Source organism: Canis lupus, chromosome 23, assembly GCF_003254725.2.
Source record: "Canis lupus dingo isolate Sandy chromosome 23, ASM325472v2, whole genome shotgun sequence".
Classification (NCBI taxonomy): Eukaryota; Metazoa; Chordata; class Mammalia; order Carnivora; family Canidae; genus Canis; species Canis lupus.
The window spans coordinates 39,924,057-39,946,489 of NC_064265.1; the positions used below are offsets into that span (position 1 = coordinate 39,924,057).

General features: G+C 36.2%; 1 long non-coding RNA gene across 1 annotated transcript in view; it reads right to left on the reverse strand.

Moving 5' to 3' along the window:
• Nucleotides 1-441: 441 nt before the first annotated feature.
• Nucleotides 442-22,433, reverse strand: part of LOC118352078 (uncharacterized) — a 31,434-nt gene continuing 9,442 nt past the window's right edge. The window contains exon 3 of the long non-coding RNA XR_004808589.1: nucleotides 442-965. This is a non-coding gene — a long non-coding RNA (uncharacterized LOC118352078). The remainder of the gene's footprint in view (nucleotides 966-22,433) is intronic.

Consider the following 22,433-nt stretch of genomic DNA (forward strand, 5'->3'; position numbering starts at 1 on the left):
CATGTTTTAAACTGCCCAACTTTTATAAACCAAGCAGGAGAGGATCTGGGCCGAACCCAGAGTGAAATTAATGTGTGAGTATTGAAAATAAATTATCAATCTCTGATCAGTGTTATGAATTTTTATCTTTATCTCTTTCCATTCACATTGATAATCAAGACCCTTCTATGGTATGAAAGTGACATAATCATTTTGAAATGATTACATTTCAGTATGTTAACACAAATATTTCTGTTTTTCTGTCTCCCTGAAATATGCCAGGTGTACCTTCCCTTTTAATGCCTTCAACCACTTTCTTGAACAAAAGCAGAGAGAATAAGAGCCCCTGGCCTTTGTGTGTTCTGTGTGTTTATGTGCTGAATGGTAGTCAACCGTATAAATGATAGCAGAAACCTCCTTTTGGAAGGTCTTTCATCTCTGACAGTTTATTGTAGCCGTCACGGTTAATTTTATTATTGGCACTCAGGCATAAACCTAGTGAAACTGCAGCTCCATAGTACATTTGCACCTAATGACTATCCTGGGAATTCACAGTTCTGTGATAAATAGCACCTTCCCCACTTTGATGACTCAGGGTGGCTTGATTTCTAAAGCACTAACACTGATGAACAATGGGCATTTCACAGTTTTGTTTATTTCCCTAAAGTAGATCAAAGTGGATTCGATTCACACTAAGCAGTGATTCATACTAAAGAGACCTGGAAGGATCACCTGACCAGAAGATTAGCAGGAGTCAAGAATGTGATGTGGTTGTCAAAAGCACGTGTGTTTTGGACTGTGTTAGTAGAGCCAGTACACTCGTCAAGTCACTGATCAGATCATTGGAGCCCGGGTCAGACAGAGCAGTGCCTCACTGTAGGAAAGGCATTGGCAATGTTTCCAAGATTGCTGAGGAATCTGGAATGAATGCAGCAACAGGAAGCTTTTCTTTAGGGAGCAAATTTACAGTCCATAATGTGAAATCCCTGAGAAGTGAGCAGAGAAAATGCACTTTCAAAACCATGCTTTTTCTGGCAAGTGAGTTGCTTGTTAGAAGCTAGATGTACCACTTCATTTACTGACTCCAAAGAAGTCTTAAGAGTTGATATACCCACCTTGTGACTTTGTTTACATATCAGGGGGAAAAAAAAAAAAAGCTCACCTACCATGTATTATCCTCAATCAACATTTTGACACTGCCATAGCAAACTTTCTCAAGAGCTTGGAGAGACCAGAATGGAAAGACCAATGTGGAAGGTTTTTTCCCCCCAAATATTAACCTTTACAAAATGAAAAGGAATTTGAATTTAATGGCATAGAAGTCTACATACAAACCCCATGTGTGTCTTATGTCCACAAGTGCTGCTCAAACCTGAATGCTTCCAGGAGGAGAGCCCACACTGATCAAGAGAAAAACCTTTGGCATTTTCTACTTTATAATTAACTATTAGATTTCTTGTAATTATTTACATGTTTTTGCTTTTTCATTGTTTTCTGTGATAAATGTCAATTATAACTTTGCAGAAGTGGGGAGTGGGGCAGTTTAGAGTTTTCACACAATTGTGCTTTAACATTTCTTTAAGGTTTCTTATGCCTGCACCAAATTTTTTTCCTCATTTTTATCTAGTTAAAATTTCACTAGCTACAGTAATAATATAGTGACTTGATATAAAGTATTCAACATAAGCTCAATTATCCTCAAAAAGCATATATTTCCTGAACATATCAAGGAGTTTTTCTTCAGTATTTGAGATATCAGAATGGCTTCACTGGACAGTGTAATACTTGATGCTATATTTGGTACATTCTCACTAATATGTAGAACCTCATTTCTAATAAAAATTTAAGAATAACAAGACCAAGAAAGTAGATGGTGCTTTTAGATACACTTCTAATGAATTGGTCTTTTCAGATTACAGTTTGAATGTTATCTTTCTGTAAGTATACCTTTAGTTAGTGGAAAAAATACTCAGTGTATTAATAAATTAGCTTCAGAAATATGAGGGTGGCAAAATATTTTAGATGATTCAAAACACTTAGTGGAGCATCAAATTAACATTCTCTTGGTTTATAAAGGAACCATGAGTAAGTGCAGAGTGAAATTATTTCACCTAATAATGATACTGAATGCTATTTCTTTTGATTAAAGTTTAATCGTTTCCTATTTGACAGTTTGAAACAAGTGGGCATGGATTTTTCATTCTTTATTAACTCAGGCCTGATGAAATGACTTGCCTTATGCTAGAACCTATTCTACTTGAAAAAAAAATGCATGTATAGTTGTGGTATATTGCCAGGAAGGTTATGGTAGCCAAACAGCCCACTTTCCCTCCATTTTCTGAACCAAATAGGAAAAAAATAGTGTTATATGACATAGATAATCACCAAGCATAAGACCTGTACAATGTTGTGGAAAAATATATTTACCAGTAAAAAAATATAAAGAAGAACAATGGTAACTTGTGAATTATATTAGGCCATATGCATTCATTATAAATACATATGAATAACCAAATGAAATTTATCTTTAGGAATCCAAATATAACATTTATTTACTGGCATTATACTCAAAAAAAATTTCAATTAGGAAAATTAAAAAGATTTACTCGTTATGTATCCACAGTGATCAATAACAGGTCACCAATTTGTCTTTGCTGTAGTTTTTTTTCTTTCTTTGCTGTAGTTTTAGCATCACATTTGAGATAATAGGTTCACAGTGTGTCTGAGGGGTGGCCCCTTTAGAGTGATTTACATGATGGCATTACTATATGAAGTCTCTGTATGTAGCTCAGGGGCAGATTACTAGAGTAGATCTTTAGAAGTTGGCTAATCAGTTACTGACTCTAGGTGACTTATGTTACCAAATTCACAAGGAAATCGATCAGTTTACCTGGTTGCCTAGTAGTTAATTAAAATGAGAAATACAATTTTCATAGAGACCAGAGGAACTAGTGTTGCCGTAAGAAAGCCACATGGGAAGCCAAATTAAAGCCAGAATATTGCTTGCTTGATGAGCAGTCAGAGCATGAGGAGCTTGTTGCATGATTAAAATAGCTCATAGTGCCAACTTAGTATAACCCAATGCATTTGCTGCTGTCATTAGGACTTGGCTGCCATAGGAGCCTACAGTTTGATTTTGATGTATTAATACGACCAATACTTTGCGTTGTAGCCAGCTTGTGAACTGGGAGCCACTCTGCTTCCTAGGGGTGGCTTTTGCTATGATTTTATTACCTCTCTTAGGAACAGATTAACTCTTAAAATATTGGAGGATCCTGCTGATATTCAGTAGCACAACATAGTGAAAAGAACACAGATACTGGGGCCAGATCATCCTGTGTTTGAATCCTGGCTCTACAGTTTACTATTCTCAGTTTTTAACCTCTTCAAGGTCGAGTTTTCAAATTTGTAAAATGGGAATCATAATCTCTGTTCTTGTTAGGATTAAACGTCATTGATAGCAGCTCGATAAACAATAGACAACATTGTGTGGTATTTAAGAGTATTGGGTTTGGAATCAGATAAACCTACCTTTGGTCCCAGATCTACCATTACTTTCTTCTCTTTCTAAATATGACAATAAAACTCCTGCCTCACAGAGTAGTTTTGAAATTAAATGAAATTTAAAAAAAAAAAAGCATTTCTCAATGCTTAATAAACGGTAGCTATCAATTTAAGTGATAGTACAGGGATCCTGGGTGGCTCAGTTGGTTAAGCATCCAACTCTTGGTTTCCACTCAGGCACAGGTCATGATCTCATGGGTTGTGATCAATCCCCAAGTTTGGTTCCCTGCCCAGCAGGAAGTCTGCTTGAAGATTCTCTCCCTCTGCCACTTCCACGCCCCTCAAATAAAGAAATCTTGAAAAAACTAAGCGATAGCACTATCGGTATTCTTTCCATTGCTAAACATTAACAACACTCTGTAATGAATATGTGTTGGGATCCCTGGGTGGCGCAGCGGTTTGGCGCCTGCCTTTGGCCCAGGGTGCGATCCTGGAGACCCGGGATCGATTCCCACGTCGGGCTCCCGGTGCATGGAGCCTGCTTCTCCCTCTGCCTGTGTCTCTGCCTCTCTCTCTCTCTCTCTGTATGACTATCATAAATAAATAATAAAAAATTTAAAAAAATTAAAAAAAAAAAAAAGAATATGTGTTAAACCATGATAAATTACAAACTAAGTACTCAAAGTTTTTCATGAGTGTTTTTCTTTGGTTTGAAAGTTTTCACTGTTCTTGTCAATTCATCTGCCAACAAGCTTAGGGGTTATTGAAAGTGATTACCCTTGAAATGTATGGATCTTTTTGAAAGGGACTCAGTCACCTCTCCTTGTTGAGCACAGCGTCCAAACTGTGCCAAGAAGGTGGCTAAGGCCTCAGTGACTGTAGACTCCAGAATTGTCCCCCTCACTACAGAAGCACTCATTCTGGATGAGGGGAATCTTCCATCTTGTTTTCAGGACTCTTTTTATTACTAGGATTGTTTAGAAAATGCTGATTTTCTTCAACAGCAGTCTGGCTATATCTTCTTGGAATAACCAGAAAACATTTCAAAAGGAAAAATGAGAATTTATATGTAGGGAAACATCTTTCAGACAACAGATTATGGTGGTCACTCTTCATAAAACCTGAGATGAGACCAGAGAAATTAGGATGAGATAGAACTTGCATATGTGACATTGTGTAACTGCTATAATTTGAAAATATGCTGAAATATGTCTATAATGCCTAATTATAATAATAAAAGGGAGACTTTGCTGTAGGCAACTGTACAAAATTAGAAAAATATTGAAAGAGAGAAGTATTTTCTAGCTTTGTGTCTCATGAAACCATAGGGTGTAGTGTGGTTGTTTAGTAGACACTGCAGAAGAGCAGTGGGAAGTAATTGTCAAGTGGCCACTGGAATTTGCCTGGAAAATAATTTCTGTAGGTGATTTCTGAGGTATTAAGTTAAATTCCAACCTAGCATTAAACAGTGTCTAAGAATTCTTGCAGTTATTAAAAACACTAGTGTACGAATTTCAAAAGGCTCAAATGCAAGTCCCAACTAAAATTCTGATTCCCCACTCCCTGCCACAAAGTTGCTTTCCTCATAGTTTTCCCATGTTAGTGGTGTCAGCCAAAAATCTTGTATTTATCAGAGACTTCTTTTTCTCACATCACAGATTCAATCTGTCAGGAATCTCTTTTAACTCTCCTTTCAAAATATATTCAGAATCCACCACTTCTTGCTCTCTCTGCTGCTATCACCCTGGTGTAAACCACCGTTCCCTCTCACTTGGATTATTGCCATAGCCTCAGAGTCTTTCTGCTTCTGTCTTTGTCTCTTAGAGTTTTTACTCTGCATAGTAGTGATCCTTTAAAACCTGTCAGATCATGCTACACAAAACATTGTTGATGGCTTCTCTTTCCAATCAAGCAAAAGCCAAAGTCCTGAAAATTACCTGCAAGATCCTCTATGATCTCATTCCCCATTACTTCTCTGCTTCATATCGTATTACTTTTTGTATGTTCACTTTAGTCCATCAACACTGAGTGCTCTTCTATTCTACTATCTACAAATCTGTCAATTCTAGATTATTGTCACCCAGAGAAAAATCATGGTGGAGTTAGATTTATAGATGTTAGAGTATAGAGTCGGTATTCTGGAAAATTAAAATAAAGATCTACAAAACCACAAATATTAACAGTCTGTGAATTTATAATTAATGACAGAATTCTAGACTATACAAAATGTAGCTGGGCTATTTGAAAAAGGTAATTTTAGAATATTTAGAGGAAATATGTTACAAACAAAATATTCTTATTAAAATGTTTTGATAAATGTTTCTGTTGGAAAATATTGTTGGAATGAAGCTATTAGCAATATTTGGGTAAATGGGTAGATTAATGAAATAGCAAAAGAAAATACTTGTGCACGGAATGGATATCTAAATTTGTAAGTGTGATGCTATGTAATAGCTCTAGTCTCCAAATTGTCCATATTCCTAATGAATGGACCATTATGTTAACTCAGTTTTATACTTTTAATTATCTCAGGTGTTGCTTTTCTATAATTCAAATACAATCATGGATATATATGTGTATATATATATATATATATATACACACACACACACACACACACATCTATATGATGCCTTCAAAATTTGATATGCTTTTTTATCTTTTATTTTTAACAAAAATGAAAACAGCTTTATTGTACTAGTTTGATGGTATACATAGCTCATTTTATGTACCAAAGAGAATATACCATTATTAGGAAGAAAGTAAAGATCACCTGAAATCCCAACACCTTGTGAAAAACCACCATGAACCTTTTAGTGGCTCTTTTAAATTCCATGTAGGAACTTACAGATTTATATTCTGACATATATACATACATGAAAATTTACACATACATGATAATATCACAAATACTACTTTTTTAAAAAAAGATTTTATTTATTTATTCATGAGAGACACACAGAGAGAGAGAGGCAGAGATACAGGCAGAGGGAGAAGCAGGCTCCTTGCAGGGAGCCTGATGTGGGACTCCATCCTGGTCTCCAGGATCACACCCTGGGCCAAAGGCAGGCACTTAACTGCTGAGCCACCCAGAGATTCCCACAAATACTACTTTTATAATCACACCTTCATTCATTTTTTAGTTAATAAATCCTTCCTTCTCTCATCCAAATTTCCCTTACTCTACCTAAAGAATAGTAATAGCCTAGTGTGTATTCTATACTCTTCTTCATATTTATCTAAGTATTTAATCACAAAACACACAGTCATAAACAGATACTTTTGTCATTGCTATAAAAAAATAAAGTTGTACTCTTTCTTTGGCTTTTGCAGTTTGATCCACACATATTTGAAATCTCCAGGTGAGCCAGTAAAAACTTAATTTGTTCCTTTCTCTCTCTCTCTCTCTCTCTCTCTCTCTCTCTCTCTCGGGAAGATTTTATTTATTTGAGAGAGTGTGAGTGGAGGGAGGGGTAAAAAGGTGGGAGGGGAACAAGCAGACTCCACACTTAGTGCAGAGCTTGATGCAGGGCTCCATTTCACCATCCTGATATCGTGACCTGAGTGGAAATCAAGAATCTGACACTTAACCGACTGAGCCACCCAGGTGCCCCTTAATTTATTCTTTTAAAATTCTGAATATTTCATAGTATAAATATACAATAATTACATAATTATTCACCAAATCCTCTATCACTTTGTATACCTTTTACCCTCAGCTTCTTTCCTGCCTTCATTAAAAATTTCACAAGAAACATACACGTGTATTCATGTTATGTTGTTTTTGTTTTTATGAAATAGATTCACAAAAGTGTGACTTCTGGCTTTGGACTTATCAAGTTGGAAGGTGGTGGAATTAGACCACTAAGAGAGAAGAATTGCAATGTAAAGATCCTTCCTATATACTTTCAAGATTTTATTTACCTATCATAGTGGGAAAAAAAGATAGTTGAGGCTATGAGAGAATTCTGAAAATATATCACCATGCATCATATCTAAGTAAAATATTGGAGAAAAGGCTGTACAAGACAAATGAGTCAGAACAGAGACCTCTGATAAGGTGAAGTAGAAAGGAAACTGTGGTGAATGATCAATCTTGTAACATGTATAGTTAATTCTAAATGGAAAGTGATAGAATGACTGTGAATGTCATGGTTAAGATATAAATAAAGATTGAGACAGAAGAGACATACCACAAGGAATACACTGAAACTAAAAGTCCTAAATTATTTCAGCAAAACTTAAGAGGAGGGTGGGGGAAATTATGATTACTAATATTTTTACACATGATGCAAATATTTTTCCCACTCTGTCATTTCCTTTTTAACTCTCTTTATAGAAATTTTATTTTGGTTGTCCAGTAGTTTTTAACATTTAAATGATCAAGCTTGTAATTGCTGTGTTTATTGATTCTGAAATAGGTCTTAAAAGATGTTATTTTCTACCCCATGACTACTATATTTCTTAAAATTACTCTGCTTTCCATTTTTAATTGTAAGTAACAAACTCATGGTTACCAGAAGGTTGGTGAGTAGGAGGATGGGGGAAATCTGTAATGGGGACTGAGGAGTACACATGTCCTTATGAGCACAGGTGTTGTATGGAACTATTGAATCAGTGTATTGTATGCCTGAGACAACTATAACACTGTATATTAACTAACTGAAATTAAAACTTAAAGGGTGCCTGGGTGGCTCAGTTGGTTAAGCGTCTGCCTTTGGCTCAGGTCGTGATCCAAGGGTCCTGAGATAGAGCCCCATATCAGGCTTCCTGCTCAGTGGGGAGACTGCTTCTCCCACTCCCACTGCTGTGCACGCTCTTTCTCTCTCTCTCTCTCTCTCTGTCAAATAAATAAATAAAATCTTAAAAAAAAAACTTAAAAAATTTCTGTTACCATGTAGAACTTTTTATTTAAACAATCACCACTTTAATGCAATTGGAAATTTAGTTGTATGTTTCTACTCATTTTTTTCCATAGAGAAGAAAATATGTATATGTATAAACAAATAGAGGAAATTAGGAAAAGATCAGTGAAGATGATCCTGAGAATTCTTTTTTTTTATTTTTATTTTTTTATTTATGATAGTCACACAGAGAGAGAGAGAGAGAGGCAGAGACATAGGGAGAGGGAGAAGCAGTCTCCATGCACTGGGAGCCCGATGTGGGATTCGATCCCAGGTCTCCAGGATCGCGCCCTGGGTCAAAGGCAGGCGCTAAACCACTGCGCCACCCAGGGATCCCCGATCCTGAGAATTCTTAAATGTCCAAGTGTTAGTTTATATAAAGGATTTTGGTGCAAAAATTTTTTTTGAATATTACTTCAAATATTTGAAAAACCACTAGTTGAGTTTAAGATTTCAAAGAATAGAACAAAGCTAACTGACCAGTTTTGATTTTGCTGTTATTAACACTACTGACAGGACCAAGAATGGAAAACCACAAAAGCAAAAGTAATGTAGGGCCTCAGCCGGATAATCAAGGCCTATAGTGTAGCAAGTAGTACTGATAGGATGGAGCTGTGATATGGTGTGATAAAAATGGCACGTTACCCCTATGATCTTCCTCCCCAAAACATATAACCTCTAATTAAAAAAAAAATCAGACAAATCCCAACTGAAGCACACTTGGAAAACATCTGACTAATACTTTTTCAAAACTGTCAAAGTCACCAAAACAAGAACAGTCTGAGAAGCTGTCACAGCCAAGAGAGGAGCCAAAAAGAGACTTGATGGCTAAAAGTAATGTGGTACCCTGGATGGGATCCTGAAAAAGAAAAAGGACAGTAGGTCAGAACAAAAACAAAACAAACAAAAACCAAACCCTAACAAAATCTGTTGAAAGTATGAGTTTTGTAAATGATGGAGTATCAGTATTGGTTCATTAATTTTAATGTATTGTTTGTAATATAATGTAATGCAGTGTGAGATAGGGAAAATTGAATGCACTATCTGCACCTAGAAACCGTTTTGTAAATTAAAAGCTGTTCTAAAATAAGTTTATTTAAAAATGTTGTAGGATTAGTTTGTGGAACTGGCCAATGTTATAATAAAGTATGAAAAGGAAACTTTGACTCCCCTTTAATGTCTTCAGTTTCCTTTGGGAAGGGTGGGCATTTGGTTAAGTGGGTAAAAATGTAGCAGCAGCTGTTTATTGCATTTACGTAAGCCAGATAAGCTCTGCTTTCAGTGAAAGTAAGAAGGAGAAATAACTGTGTTACTCTGATGAATAAAATAAGTGAATGCTCTTATTTTGAAATCAGGATGGAGCTCCTTTTTACCCACCTGCCTCTAACAAATAGAAAACACTAAAAGAAAGCAGAAGAATTTTAAGAGGTAATATGGGGCAGGGAAGATCTTTTTTTAAAAAAAGACCCAAACTTAGAAGCTGTTTTTTTTCCTGACTTTGATGTACTATCAAGTTGGTGACACAGATTGCTTAAGGAACATGATAGATTTCATAAGTTTAAACAGGTATTAAAATGATTTTCAGTGATATGTCATTTCAAAACTGAGTATTAGATACTACTACATAATCATTTCCTGGTGTATATTTCAAACTCAATACTCTGGAGCTGTGTACCAGGTTGTGTGCTATTCAGATGGATGTGAGCAATGTGAGAACTTTTTCCAGAAAAACTATAATTCAATTATTAATTAGACAACTGAATGAGGATTAGTTACATCTTGTGATGTATCCACAAACAGTATACCCATTTTATAAGTTTTCTTATAAAATGAGAATTGAGAGGGAACCCTCTTACACTGTTGGTGGGAATGTGAACTGATGCAGCCACTCTGGAAAACTGTGTGGAGGTTCCTCAAACAGTTAAAAATATACCTGCCCTACGACCCAGCAATTGCACTGTTGGGGATTTACCCCAAAGATACAAATGCAATGAAACGCCGGGACACCTGCACCCCGATGTTTCTAGCAGCAATGGCCACGATAGCCAAACTGTGGAAGGAGCCTCGGTGTCCAACGAAAGATGAATGGATAAAGAAGATGTGGTTTATGTATACAATGGAATATTACTCAGCTATTAGAAATGACAAATACCCACCATTTGCTTCAACGTGGATGGAACTGGAGGGTATTATGCTGAGTGAAGTAAGTCAGTCGGAGAAGGACAAACATTATATGTTCTCATTCATTTGGGGAATATAAATAATAGTGAAAGGGAAAAGAAGGGAAGGGGGAAGAAATGTGTGGGAAATATCAGAAAGGGAGACAGAACGTAAAGACTGCTAACTCTGGGAAACGAACTAGGGGTGGTAGAAGGGGAGGAGGGCGGGGGGTGGGAGTGAATGGGTGACGGGCACTGGGTGTTATTCTGTATGTTAGTAAATTGAACACCAATAAAAAAATAAAAAATAAAAAAAAATAAAATAAAATAAAAAATAAATAAATTAAAAAAAAAAAAAAAAGAGAATTGAGAGAACCAAAGTGAAAGGCTTCAGGCAATATGAAGATGCTATATGATACCTTTAAGTTAATGCATTTTTATTTTTATTTTTTTTTAATTTTTAATTTTTTTTTCTTTATTTATGATAGTCACACAGAGAGAGAGAGAGAGAGAGGCAGAGACACAGGCAGAGGGAGAAGCAGGCTCCATGCACCGGGAGCCCGACGTGGGATTCGATCCCAGGTCTCCAGGATCGCGCCCTGGGCCAAAGGCAGGCGCCAAACCGCTGCGCCACCCAGGGATCCCATTAATGCATTTTTAAATTTCTTACTGAGATAGACTATCCCAGTGATGTGCAACGCAGATTGTCTATAATACTACTGAGAAATAATTACATTCTTCACTACTTTCAGCAAACACATCCACCACAATTAAAACACTGGAAATGATATATGTATTTTGCTTCCATTTTCTGGAATGATATTTGCATTTTGCTTCCATTTTCTGGAAATTAATATTAACCTCTTAATATTTAAGAAGAATGTGGTCATGTAGTCCAAGGAAAATGAATGCTAATATGTATTGTTTTTATGCCCCAAATGTCATTTATTTTTGATAATTCTATAGTCCCTTGTTGCTCTCTTTGGAGAGTTCAAGTTTATTTTCCTGTTGAAGTAAATTACTCTCTGGTAAAACACTTTAAAATTCTTTTTTTTTCTTTTAGTTAGGTCATTTCTTGTTTAAGATTATTTTTATTTTAAAATAAGCACATTTCTTTTTTAAAATGTGCAAAATTACAGCTGATCCTTGCCTATATTTCTTTTGAAGTTCATGAGCCTCTATTTGTGTTTTTCAGAACTTGGAAAATACAATGACATCTGTGTTTATGAATTCCACAAAATATTTCATAAAACTATAACACCTTTTGTTATAATTATGATGCCTTTTTTTTGGTTTTCCCAAGAGATAATTTTGATTTTAAATTGATAATTTAAAATAAAAATTTGGTATTTAGTTCTAATTGTGCATTGGAATAAACTCATTTCCTCTTTTGTTCACAGGTACATAAATGCATATGATGTTCGTATTTCATTATAAAACTAATGGCCTTCCTTAATTCAGGATACTTCATTGTCTTTATATCCAGTATCCACAGTAAAATTTTATTGTTAATTTTGTGTAGCAGCAACTCCATGCTTGTTTATACACTGTAAAACTTAGTAGCCATTGAGGTGTTTATTATCCATGAAGCTCATTTCACATCTCATCTATTATATGAATAAAAGGTGAAAATAATTACATTTTTTTCTAAAATGACATTGGTAGGACTGATTGTAAGGAAAAAAGGAAACTCGACCAGGTCAAATAAGTTTACAGATTATTTTCATTTTACTATTAATTTTTGAAAAGAAATACCAGTGAATTAGTGGAGAAAGCCAATATACCCAGACCATGAGCTCTAAGCTTGAAATGAAAATATTAGCAATGGGAGCTCCATGTAAGTGAAATGAAACTTCTTTAGTTTTCTGTCTGTAGAAATGTGGTCGTTACCTATGTTTAGGGCAGATCCAAGTTCTCTGAAGCCTGAAACTGACCAAATATGAGGTGAAAAGAGCAAAAGTGTAAAATGAACCATTGCTGGAGCTTTGGAGATTCAATTACATTTCATCTGAGCTCTTTCAAGGTAATTTACCAGAGATGTATCCTGATGGCTTCCTAGATTTCCCTCCCTACCTAGAGTCTTCCACAAGTCCCTGTATCCTTGGTGATCAGAGATAGAAAGACTCCAAAATTTAAGCATCATTGTATTCAGGATAAATTTAACCTGTGCATGCTGATGATTTTTTGTGTGTTTTCCTGTGTCTCTACCTTTTGTGTTTCTAAACTTGCCTCCTCTGCTGTTTTTCTGGCCTGCCACCCAAGTGTGGGCCCCATTTGATCAACTTTATTTTTTCTACTAGTGCCAGATTTTCCATAAGTAAGGAAAAGAAAAATTGTTTCAGGAATTTGGCAAAAATATGGCATCTATATTTTTTATGGCATATGAGAATAACTGACATAATTCTTAAGTGACATTACTTCTCTTTTCAGTACACATAAAACATGACAATGTTCTCCTTCTGCAGTTGGGGAGTGGTGTACTCAGTTGGTAACCTGAACAACCCTGATGGCCATTGGGTAAATCAGCCACCCTAAGGAAACAGAGAGACCGGACACACAACCTGGGACTAGCTATTTGAAAGGGGATTTTTTCTTGAGCCGTTAGAAGTAAAAATGATTTTACAAATGCTTCTATGAGGCCCAGAGACCCAACCCAGCATTGTGACCAGCCTCCATTGTGGCTGGAGTGATTGAGGTAAGTGAACAATTTGGCCAGGTGAGGGAACTGGGAAGAGTTTCCCAGGTAAATGGAAGACTATATGGTAAGTCCTAAAGTTGGATGAAATTACGGTATTTTTAAGAGATGTTCAGCATTGTTGAATCACAAAGGATGAAGGTGAGGAAGAGAAAGATGATGATAGGTGTCAGGTGAGGCTGTGTCAGGACATTTTTATTTATCATAAGAATAATGGGAAGCCACTGAAAAATTTTAAGAAGTAAGTATGATCATAGTTTCATTTTAAGAAATATTTCAAGGTTGTAGAGAGGCAAAAGACTGGAAACATCAGGTTACAATATGTAAAAATTACTTTAAAACATTTTAGGATAGCTGATACGATGTGATATATATATATATACCAGTTAGTTGAGGCTCTATTTTTGGGCTTGATTACCAACACACCACTGAGGGTGCACAGTCAAAAGGATATCAGCTCACAATCTATCAGAAAAGGCCACAGCCACCTACCAAAAGCACTTCTCTAATCCTATGGCTCTCAACAACCAATTCTTTGCTAAGTAACATAGTGAGTGTTAGAAATATAGTGTTTATTGATGTAACCAAAGGTCTACTAATTAGCATGATGTAGAGAAAGAAAGAGATTATTAGTACTGAAAGATTGTCAAGACATGTAGAATGACTAAAGTACTTTAGACATTACCAAATGTTACCTGAACAGGATATAAAACTTTACCTCAGTATATCATTCCTTAAGGATGATACCTGAGGTTTGAATTCTGATTGATCCTACAAACCAAGCATTGGTTTAGGAATATTTCTGATTGCATTATGGTAACTAGAGGCAGTGGTTAAATTTTACCAAAGACTACGTATCTTTTAGATGTCTATAGTTTTGTCAGAATTTGGCCTGACTAAAGATTAATAGCAGATAATGAGGGAGGAGTTAATCTTTGCTCTCTGAAATTCTTTGACAGGTATTACTATCTATAAGAAAGAGCTTGGGCATTCTGAAGGGCCAGTGAGGATTAGGTCAGCCCACAGCAGACAGCATCAACTGACATATTCTCTGCTATTACATGAAGAATGAGAATGGCCTGAACAAGTAAGTTGGAGATTATGGCTGGGTTGACTTAAGAAATATATAGGAGATAAACTCAATAGAACGTGATAATGACAAATGAACAGTCTGAGGGGGAAGGAAGGAGAAAAATCATATATCTCTTTTGATCACTGGCAACTGGCTTGAGGAAGCTTCCATTCACTCAGAAAACAATAGTAGAAAAGCAGGTGTAGGAAAAGATGGTGAGTTCAGTTTTATAAATATGGAGTTTGAAGTGCCTGAAACATTCAAGCAGAATTTTCTAATGGTCAGTTAGATGTGCATATCTGGAACCATGCAGGATCTGTGCTGTGAGTAAGCTAAGGGACCCTTCTGAGGTAAAGGAAACAAAGCAGTAGAACCTATTATGGCTATCACCCAGCTAATGAACTGTGTTATTTTCGAGTCACAGATTTCTCTGATGTGGTAATACTTACTAGGAGAATATGAGATGTTATTCTGAGGTAACATCAGTGTGCAACTATACAATTTATTGTCACTGGTTAAAAATAAATTTTGTGAGAAATAATTGATATGCAGTCTCTGCAAGCTCCCAGTGTTCTGAGTCAATTTAACTAATTTTTACACAATCTAAACTATTCTTCCTGAGGCCTTTTCCCAAGGTTGAGCTAATTATACCTTGAGCTTCTTTACCTCTCAGAGTTGTTTATTTCATTGATGTGGGGTGCTTTTTTTTTTTTTTTGTCTGTTATAGGCTACTAGTGTAAAGTATAGTCTCCATTTCAAAGAGAATTAAGGATACGAATATACAGGGGAGTCCTGCTTGCAAACCTCAACTTCTAGTCTCATCTCTTTTTTATGGCCAGAATAATATAAATTCTATATTTCTCTGTTTCTCCATAAGATCTTGACAAGATATTTATTCCTTTAAATACACTGACTTCAGATATTTTATTTCTGCTCACTCTCTCTGATATACTTTCCTTTTTTGTATAATGAATTATACCTTCAGATCAGTATTACTTCCTCAACAGAGTTTGCTCAGGGAGAGTTCATGAAGAATCAGAAGAGAAAAAAGTCTCTGGATAAGATTTAAATTAAACAAATATACAAAACCCAAACCAGGATCTAAAAGCACAAAAAAGAAAAACTCCTGAAAAAGATGGAAAAGTGGCTGAGCCATTGGAGAAAATCCAGGGAAGTGTGGATTTAAGATGAAAAAAGAAGAGGAGGTTTCAGGAAGAAGGGAGTGGTCAGAAATATCAATCACTTCTACAGTAGATAAATACCTACTGCCCTTAGCTAATAGTGAAGTTAGTGCTGATATTTTTTTGAGCAATATCATGGAACAGTGTGGAAATAAGCCAGAAAGCAATTGGCTGGGGAGTTAGTATGAGTTGAGAAAATGAGTGAAAACAATTCTTAAACTGTTAGGCTCAGCAAGGGAAAGAGTGTTAGAATAGTTGTTAAAAGGGGCCAAAGTATTGACATTGATTTTCTTTTAATGCAGAAGAAAAACACTTAGATTCTATTTTGTTAATTCAAAGAAGTATGCAGAGAGAAAGAGGATGAACAGAAAGGACATTGAGTAAATAATTGATCAAATTATCTGAGAAGGCAGGAAGTTATTGGTCCTAGCGAACAGGCTGAGAGGTCAGCAATATGAAGGGTAGAGACTCTTGCCACTGTCTCATGATAAAGGGAGGGAATGATACAGCTAAATGACAAAAAGTTTTTGAGTGCTGATGATATGCCAACCATATTTCTAAGTGTTTCTCATTTACTAGGTCAGTGGTTCTGAAACTGTGGTTCTTGATTCTGTGCTGCAAAATCAGCATGCCTAGGAAATTGTTAGAAATGCAAATTCTGGGGCTCAATCTTATGTCTACTGAATCAGAAACTCTGGGAATGGGGGTCCCCTTGTGTTATAGCAAGCCTGGGTGATTCTGGTACTTGCCCAAGTTTGAGAACCACCGCAAAGAATACAATCTAGACACTAGTAGAATTTCTTTTTAGGTTAGATATTAGGAATGTGTCTATTTCACAATTAAGGAAGCTGAGGCATAGAAAGTTAAAATAATTTTCCAAAGGTCAACAGGTGTCTGGATCCAAAGCCCACACTTTCGACTCTTAGGCTATCTCTAGGAATTGCTTGCAGAATTGAGGATGAGAGGTTGAACAGTTTTCTTTTCAAATAAATTCATAATTTGTTGTTGTTTTCCCTCTAACTCAAGAAGTGGAATCACTTCCTGAGATTGAGAAGGACAAGTGGCCCACCATACACGTAACTGTTGAAGGTTGAACATGGTTTTTGTTGAAAAATGGATAAATACTTGAATGAAGCAAAAGGAAGAATTGCTATTTAGCAGTAGGTCAATAGATACTAATATGTTAGATATTAGTAATTAATATTTTAACATAATAAATATTAATAACATCCAGGAACTTATAAAGGTAATGATCTAAATGGTTTTTGCTTTAACTAGGGGTAAAGAAGTGAAACAGATTTTTCCATGATTGAACGTTTCTTAGGAAGGTGTTGCAGAAAGAGAAGCAGGAAAATTAAAGAGATTGACAAAAGAATGGTCATAATGATGGAGCATGCTATATAAGTAGGATAAGAAAGGGAGTGAATTTATAAAGGATGCGATAGGAAAAATGTAAGGATATATGGATATATAATGTAGGATATATGTGGATACTAACTCTCATGCCCTTAGCAAAATAATAATATTAAAAACCATATAAAATAAGTAGCCAGGGGATCCCTGGGTGGTGCAGCGGTTTGGCGCCTGCCTTTGGTCCAGGGCGCGATCCTGGAGACCCGGGATCGAATCCCATGTCGGGCTCCCGGTGCATGTAGCCTGCTTCTCCCTCTGCCTGTGTCTCTGCCTCTCTCTCTCTCTCTCTCTCTCTCTCTCTGTGACTATGGTAAATAAATTAAAAAAATTAAAAAAAATAAGTAGCCAGAGTAGAAGTTCTCAGTATAATAAAAATAGAAATTAAACATTCTCTTGAAATCAAGTTCTTTTCTTGCTTTCCATGGCACTATATTCTCCACTCCCCTTATCTGTGTAGTCACTCCTCATTCTCCTTTACAAGCTCATCTTCTTCCACTTAGCATTTAAATTTTAAATGTTGAGATTTCATAAGACTCTGTCCTTGGTTCTGTCCTCTCCTGACTCACTTCTCCATGTGATATCATCCATATTTGTGATTTCAATTTTAGATAACTCCAAAGTCTAGATATCTCTAGTCGAGACTTTGCTTTTGAACTGTAGACCCATATACCCAGCTGTTTTTTTTCTTTTCCAAAATCACCACATTGATGTCTCAAAGACACCTCAAACTCACCACAGGAAATGCAGAACATATTTTTTCGCCCATTAAATTTGGTCTTCTTCCAGAGTTTCCAACTTTACTGAATGGCACCATCATCTATACAGTTGTGCAGGATGGAAGTCTATGAGTTGTCGTTAATGCCCTCCCTTCTTCATATACAGTGCATGACCAAGTCGAGCTGATTTTTACCTCTTAAATATTTACCAGATTTGTTCTGTTATTCTCCTTTTACCCTATTTCCTGATCTCTGTTGCCATTAGTTTTTGTGTGAAGTGTTGACCATTCTCCAGAGACCTATCTCCTACACTGATCTTATTTCCATACTGTAATAAAACAGTCTTTTAAAATTTCATGTCTCTGAGGATCCCTGGGTGGCTCAGTGGTTGAGTGCCTGCCTTCGGCCCAGGGCGTGATCCTGGAGTCCCGGATTGAGTCTCACATCAGGCCCCCTGCATGGAGCCTGCTTCTCTCTCTGCCTGTGTCTCTGCCTCTCTCTCTCTCTCTCTCTCTCTTTCTGTCTCTCATGAATAAATAAATAAAGTCTTTAAAAAAAATAAAATTGCCCGTCTCAACAAGTTCTTAGCCTCTTAGGATAAAAGAGAGTGCTTCATATGGCTAGTCTAGTCCAGTATTTTTCAAAATAGGCATGTGACACATTACTGAGTCATAAAATTATTTAACGAATAATAACTTTTCATTTTTTATATCTATATATGTATGTAGGTGTGTGTATGTGCACTGATTCATGCTGTAAAATGGGCTTCTTACTGTGGGTCATGATCACAAAAAGTGAAAAGCCACTGAGCTTGTTATTTCAGTCTTTCAGTTCCTGCTTATTCCAGCTACACTGGTCATCTCTTTTAAATCCCCATTGCAGGGTCTTTGTACATTCTCCAAGCTTGAAGACATGTATGTTGCCCTCTTCACCTAGTTGAATTTAACTGACCTGAAGCCCTGAGCTCAGTCATGACCTTACTAGGATAGCCTTCATCAGGGTGAGATAAGAAAGATCAGACCTTCCTGTGGACCACACACACACACACACACACAAGACTGTGCTCTTTTGTAACATGTAGCACAGCTGAGCTTATGTATATGTGTGTGTTATCATGCAATACTTATTTCTGCAACTAGAATTTTTTTTTCATTTATTCACTAAGTACTTATTGTTTACATCAAATGCCAGTTTTCCTTTAAGATATCAGTGACCCAGCAATGAATAAGATAGGGCAGGACACTTGCTCTCATGGAACTTATCAGGGACATGAATAGTGTCTACACAAAGGAATAAGCATTGCACATTCTGATGGTGATTTGCTTGGTGAAATCAATAAAGCAGGATTAATATGAGAGACTACTAATGTACTAACTTTGATGTAGTAACCAATGAGGTGTCTTTGAAGAAATATCACTGGAGTCGAGAACTAATGGCAAGGATAGGCCAGGCATATGGATATCTGTGAGGGCAGGGCACAGGGTATATTTGCTCATCAGTGAACATGTTTATACCTGGTATATAGTATCACTGGTGATAAAAATCATATTGCTGGATAAATGAGAAAATAGATGGATGAATGAACAACTTTTCCCAGATGGTAGAATTACAGTCTCTCAAAACAAGAATGAAAATTATTTTATGATTATGAACTTGAAGACGTTGCAATAAGAAGAAGTAAGTACATACTCAGATGATGGGGGGGGTAGATAAATATGTTTTTCATCTTTCTCAGGAAGTATATAGAATTATTACTGGTAAAAAATATTCAACAAAACAAATGCAATCTGCTTTTCTTTTTAATGCCCATAAAACAGTGATTTGACAAGGCAATGTTTTTATTTTGTGAAGTCATTTGTTAGTTATATATTTGGCTTAGAGATAGAATTACATAATAAGATGGGAAGTAGATCAGAAATTAACATTTTATAACTCATTTTCTGACAAGATTATACTTTCATATGAAACAATATAGTCTTTGGTAGAGAGAAATGATAATAAGAACAGATGGTACCATTCTAAGATGAACCCTACAGCCCTTTTTAGATTTCTAAAATGATAGTCCAAAAAAAAACAACTCGAACAAATCTCTAGCCCTGTAAGTACTTTTTGTATATCCTTCAGATGGGAAATATTACAAACAGGCTAAATACAAAATTATGAACTAATTACACATTTTCTGTATGTTTCTTACACAAATATACCTAGGTTTACCAACCTGTTTCTTTTTTTTTTTTTTAAGATTTTCTTTATTTATTCATGAGAGACACACAGAGAGAGAGAGGCAGAGACATAGACCGAGGGAGAGGCAGGCTCCTCCCAGGGAGCTTGATATGGGACTCAATCCTGGGACCAGGATCACGCCCTGAGCCAAAGGCAGACGCTCAACCACTGAGCTACCCAGGCATCCCTACCAACTTGTTTCTTTTTCAGAAAAAAAGTTCTGGGCAGGAATTCTAGGACTGTTTTATTTTTTGTTCATTTTCTTCCCTCAAAGCAATATGGGGGGGCGGGGGCGGGGAATAAGTCTACCTAGGGATTATTTTTGTTGACTTCAGAAAGCTCACTGAATGGGTCACCTCATATCTTCAAATCTGAGACTAGTAATCAACCTCTTCATTCATTGTTAGTTCTCTAGAAATGAGGACACATTAGTTTGGCAAGAGCTGTACTCTAATTAACAGAAAAAGTAATACATGATGAGTATACATAGGCTAATTATACCTGTATACTTGGTTCTATAGAAATAATTTGAGCGATTCCATTCTGAGATTGTGTATTACTACTTTTCACTTAAGGAATGGGAAATGGAAGGCTATACTTATTTTTTTCCTCAATAAATATTTTTTCAATTTCCAATAACCTTCCACCTTCCACTGCAATGAGAGCTCTGAGAATCAATAGATTAAAGCTATAAGGAAGGAAATGACAATAGTAAGATAATTAGTTCTTTATTCAAGAAGTCCTTTGACTGTTTCCTGCTTTGAACCCCAAGGATGAATAGAGGTTAAAAAATAATAATTTCTTTGTTTTTGTTTATTTAAGATTTACCTTTTTTGTTCTAAACTTAAGGTTTTTTCCCCAAAGATGTATTTATTTCTAGAGGGAGGGAGAGAGCGAGCATGTGCATGAGTGGGGTAGGGGGCAGAGGAAAAGGGAGAGAGAGAATCTCAACTAGACTCCCCGCTGAGCGTGGAGCTCAATGCGAGGCTTGATTACACAACCCATGAGATCTGACGACCTGAGCCGAAATCAAGAGTTGGATGCTTAACCAACTGAGCCACCCAGATGTCCCAAGACTTAAGTTTCTTTCAAGAGATGGTAATGTGCTGAAACAAAGCAAGAGCATTGGCAATATGCAGGCAGAGGCATATTGGTGTGATTATGGGATTAAGATTGTAAAAATACCTTGTAGGCACTAGGTTCTGGTGACTATAATAACAAAAGACAACATTTATTTAGGTGCCACTTAATTGTTAGAAAGATCCCTTGTGGGCAGCCCCGGTGGCTCAGCGGTTTAGCGCCGTCTTCAGCCCAGGGCATGATCCTGAAGACCTGGGATCGAGTCCCACATCAGGCTCCCTGCATGGAGCCTGCTTCTCCCTCTGCCTGTGTCTCTGCCTCTCTCTCTCTCTTTCTCTGTGTAAATAAATAAATAAATAAATAAATAAATAAATAAATAAATCCCTTGGCATAGGTCCTAGTATTATCCTCTTTGTATAGGTAAAGAACTTGGATCACAGAGAATTTAAATAGCTTATTTAAATTCACATGACTAGTAAGAGGTAGAATTAGTCTAATTCAAGTTTGTTTTAACACTAGATTGTCTCTCAATATGAAATGAAGTAAAATATAGATCTACTGAAGAGTCACAAATATATTTTACAAATTCATGCTACCTCTTGGTTACTCTAATACCATGCCCTAGATTCATTCCTTGAGTCAGAATATCATTTATTTGATTATTTAAAAAATGTTGTTATATCCCTATATTCTATTTGCTGCATCCCTATGACACTGGGAATATAGCAGTATATAACAGAAATATTTATGTATAGATGAAGTTTATATCCTATAATGTGTGGAATGGCTTATTTAACTATAATCAAGTCCTAAAGAGGTAGTGCTTGTTATTATTTGTAAACATTGATAAAACTTTATGAGTAAGCACTGAAAATACTTATGGTAGATGCAAACTGTGTAACAGATAGACTCATAATGATTTTTCAAGGGACATATTTATGCTATCTACTCTCTCTCCCCATTTTCAAACTCAGTGGAGAATCTGCTCCTTTCTTCCCATTCTCTGGTTTGGCATGTGCTCTTAAAGGGATTTGGATAACCTGCTTCCCTGGCTACAATAATTGGAATGAATGCATAGTAACTTAATTTCCTGACCAAACTGATTTATCCATGGAAAAGGCATGTAACTCAAGTTGGGTAATCAAAGGACTTTGCTTAGATCTGTAAAGCTCGTCTTAGCAAAGAGAAACTTTTCTCTTTGCGCTCAAAATCCAGCATGTGAGTGTAAGGGCTGCTGGTGGTCCTGGTGCTAGTGAGGGTAATCATCCAGAAAGAGTGAATTTTGACACAGAGAAAAGCAGAGATAAGAGGTGGGATGAAATAAATAAGTCCTGAAAGCATTTTGCATATGAGAGTCTGACTCTACTCCTAAGGCTTTACAGAGATTAGAACCAATAAATTTACTTTTTTCACCTTCTTTCTTCTTGTATCTAAGCAAACTCAAGTTGGATTTCTGTGTAAGTTAGGGGTTTAATTGCAGATAATACATACCAACTTCAACAGATTA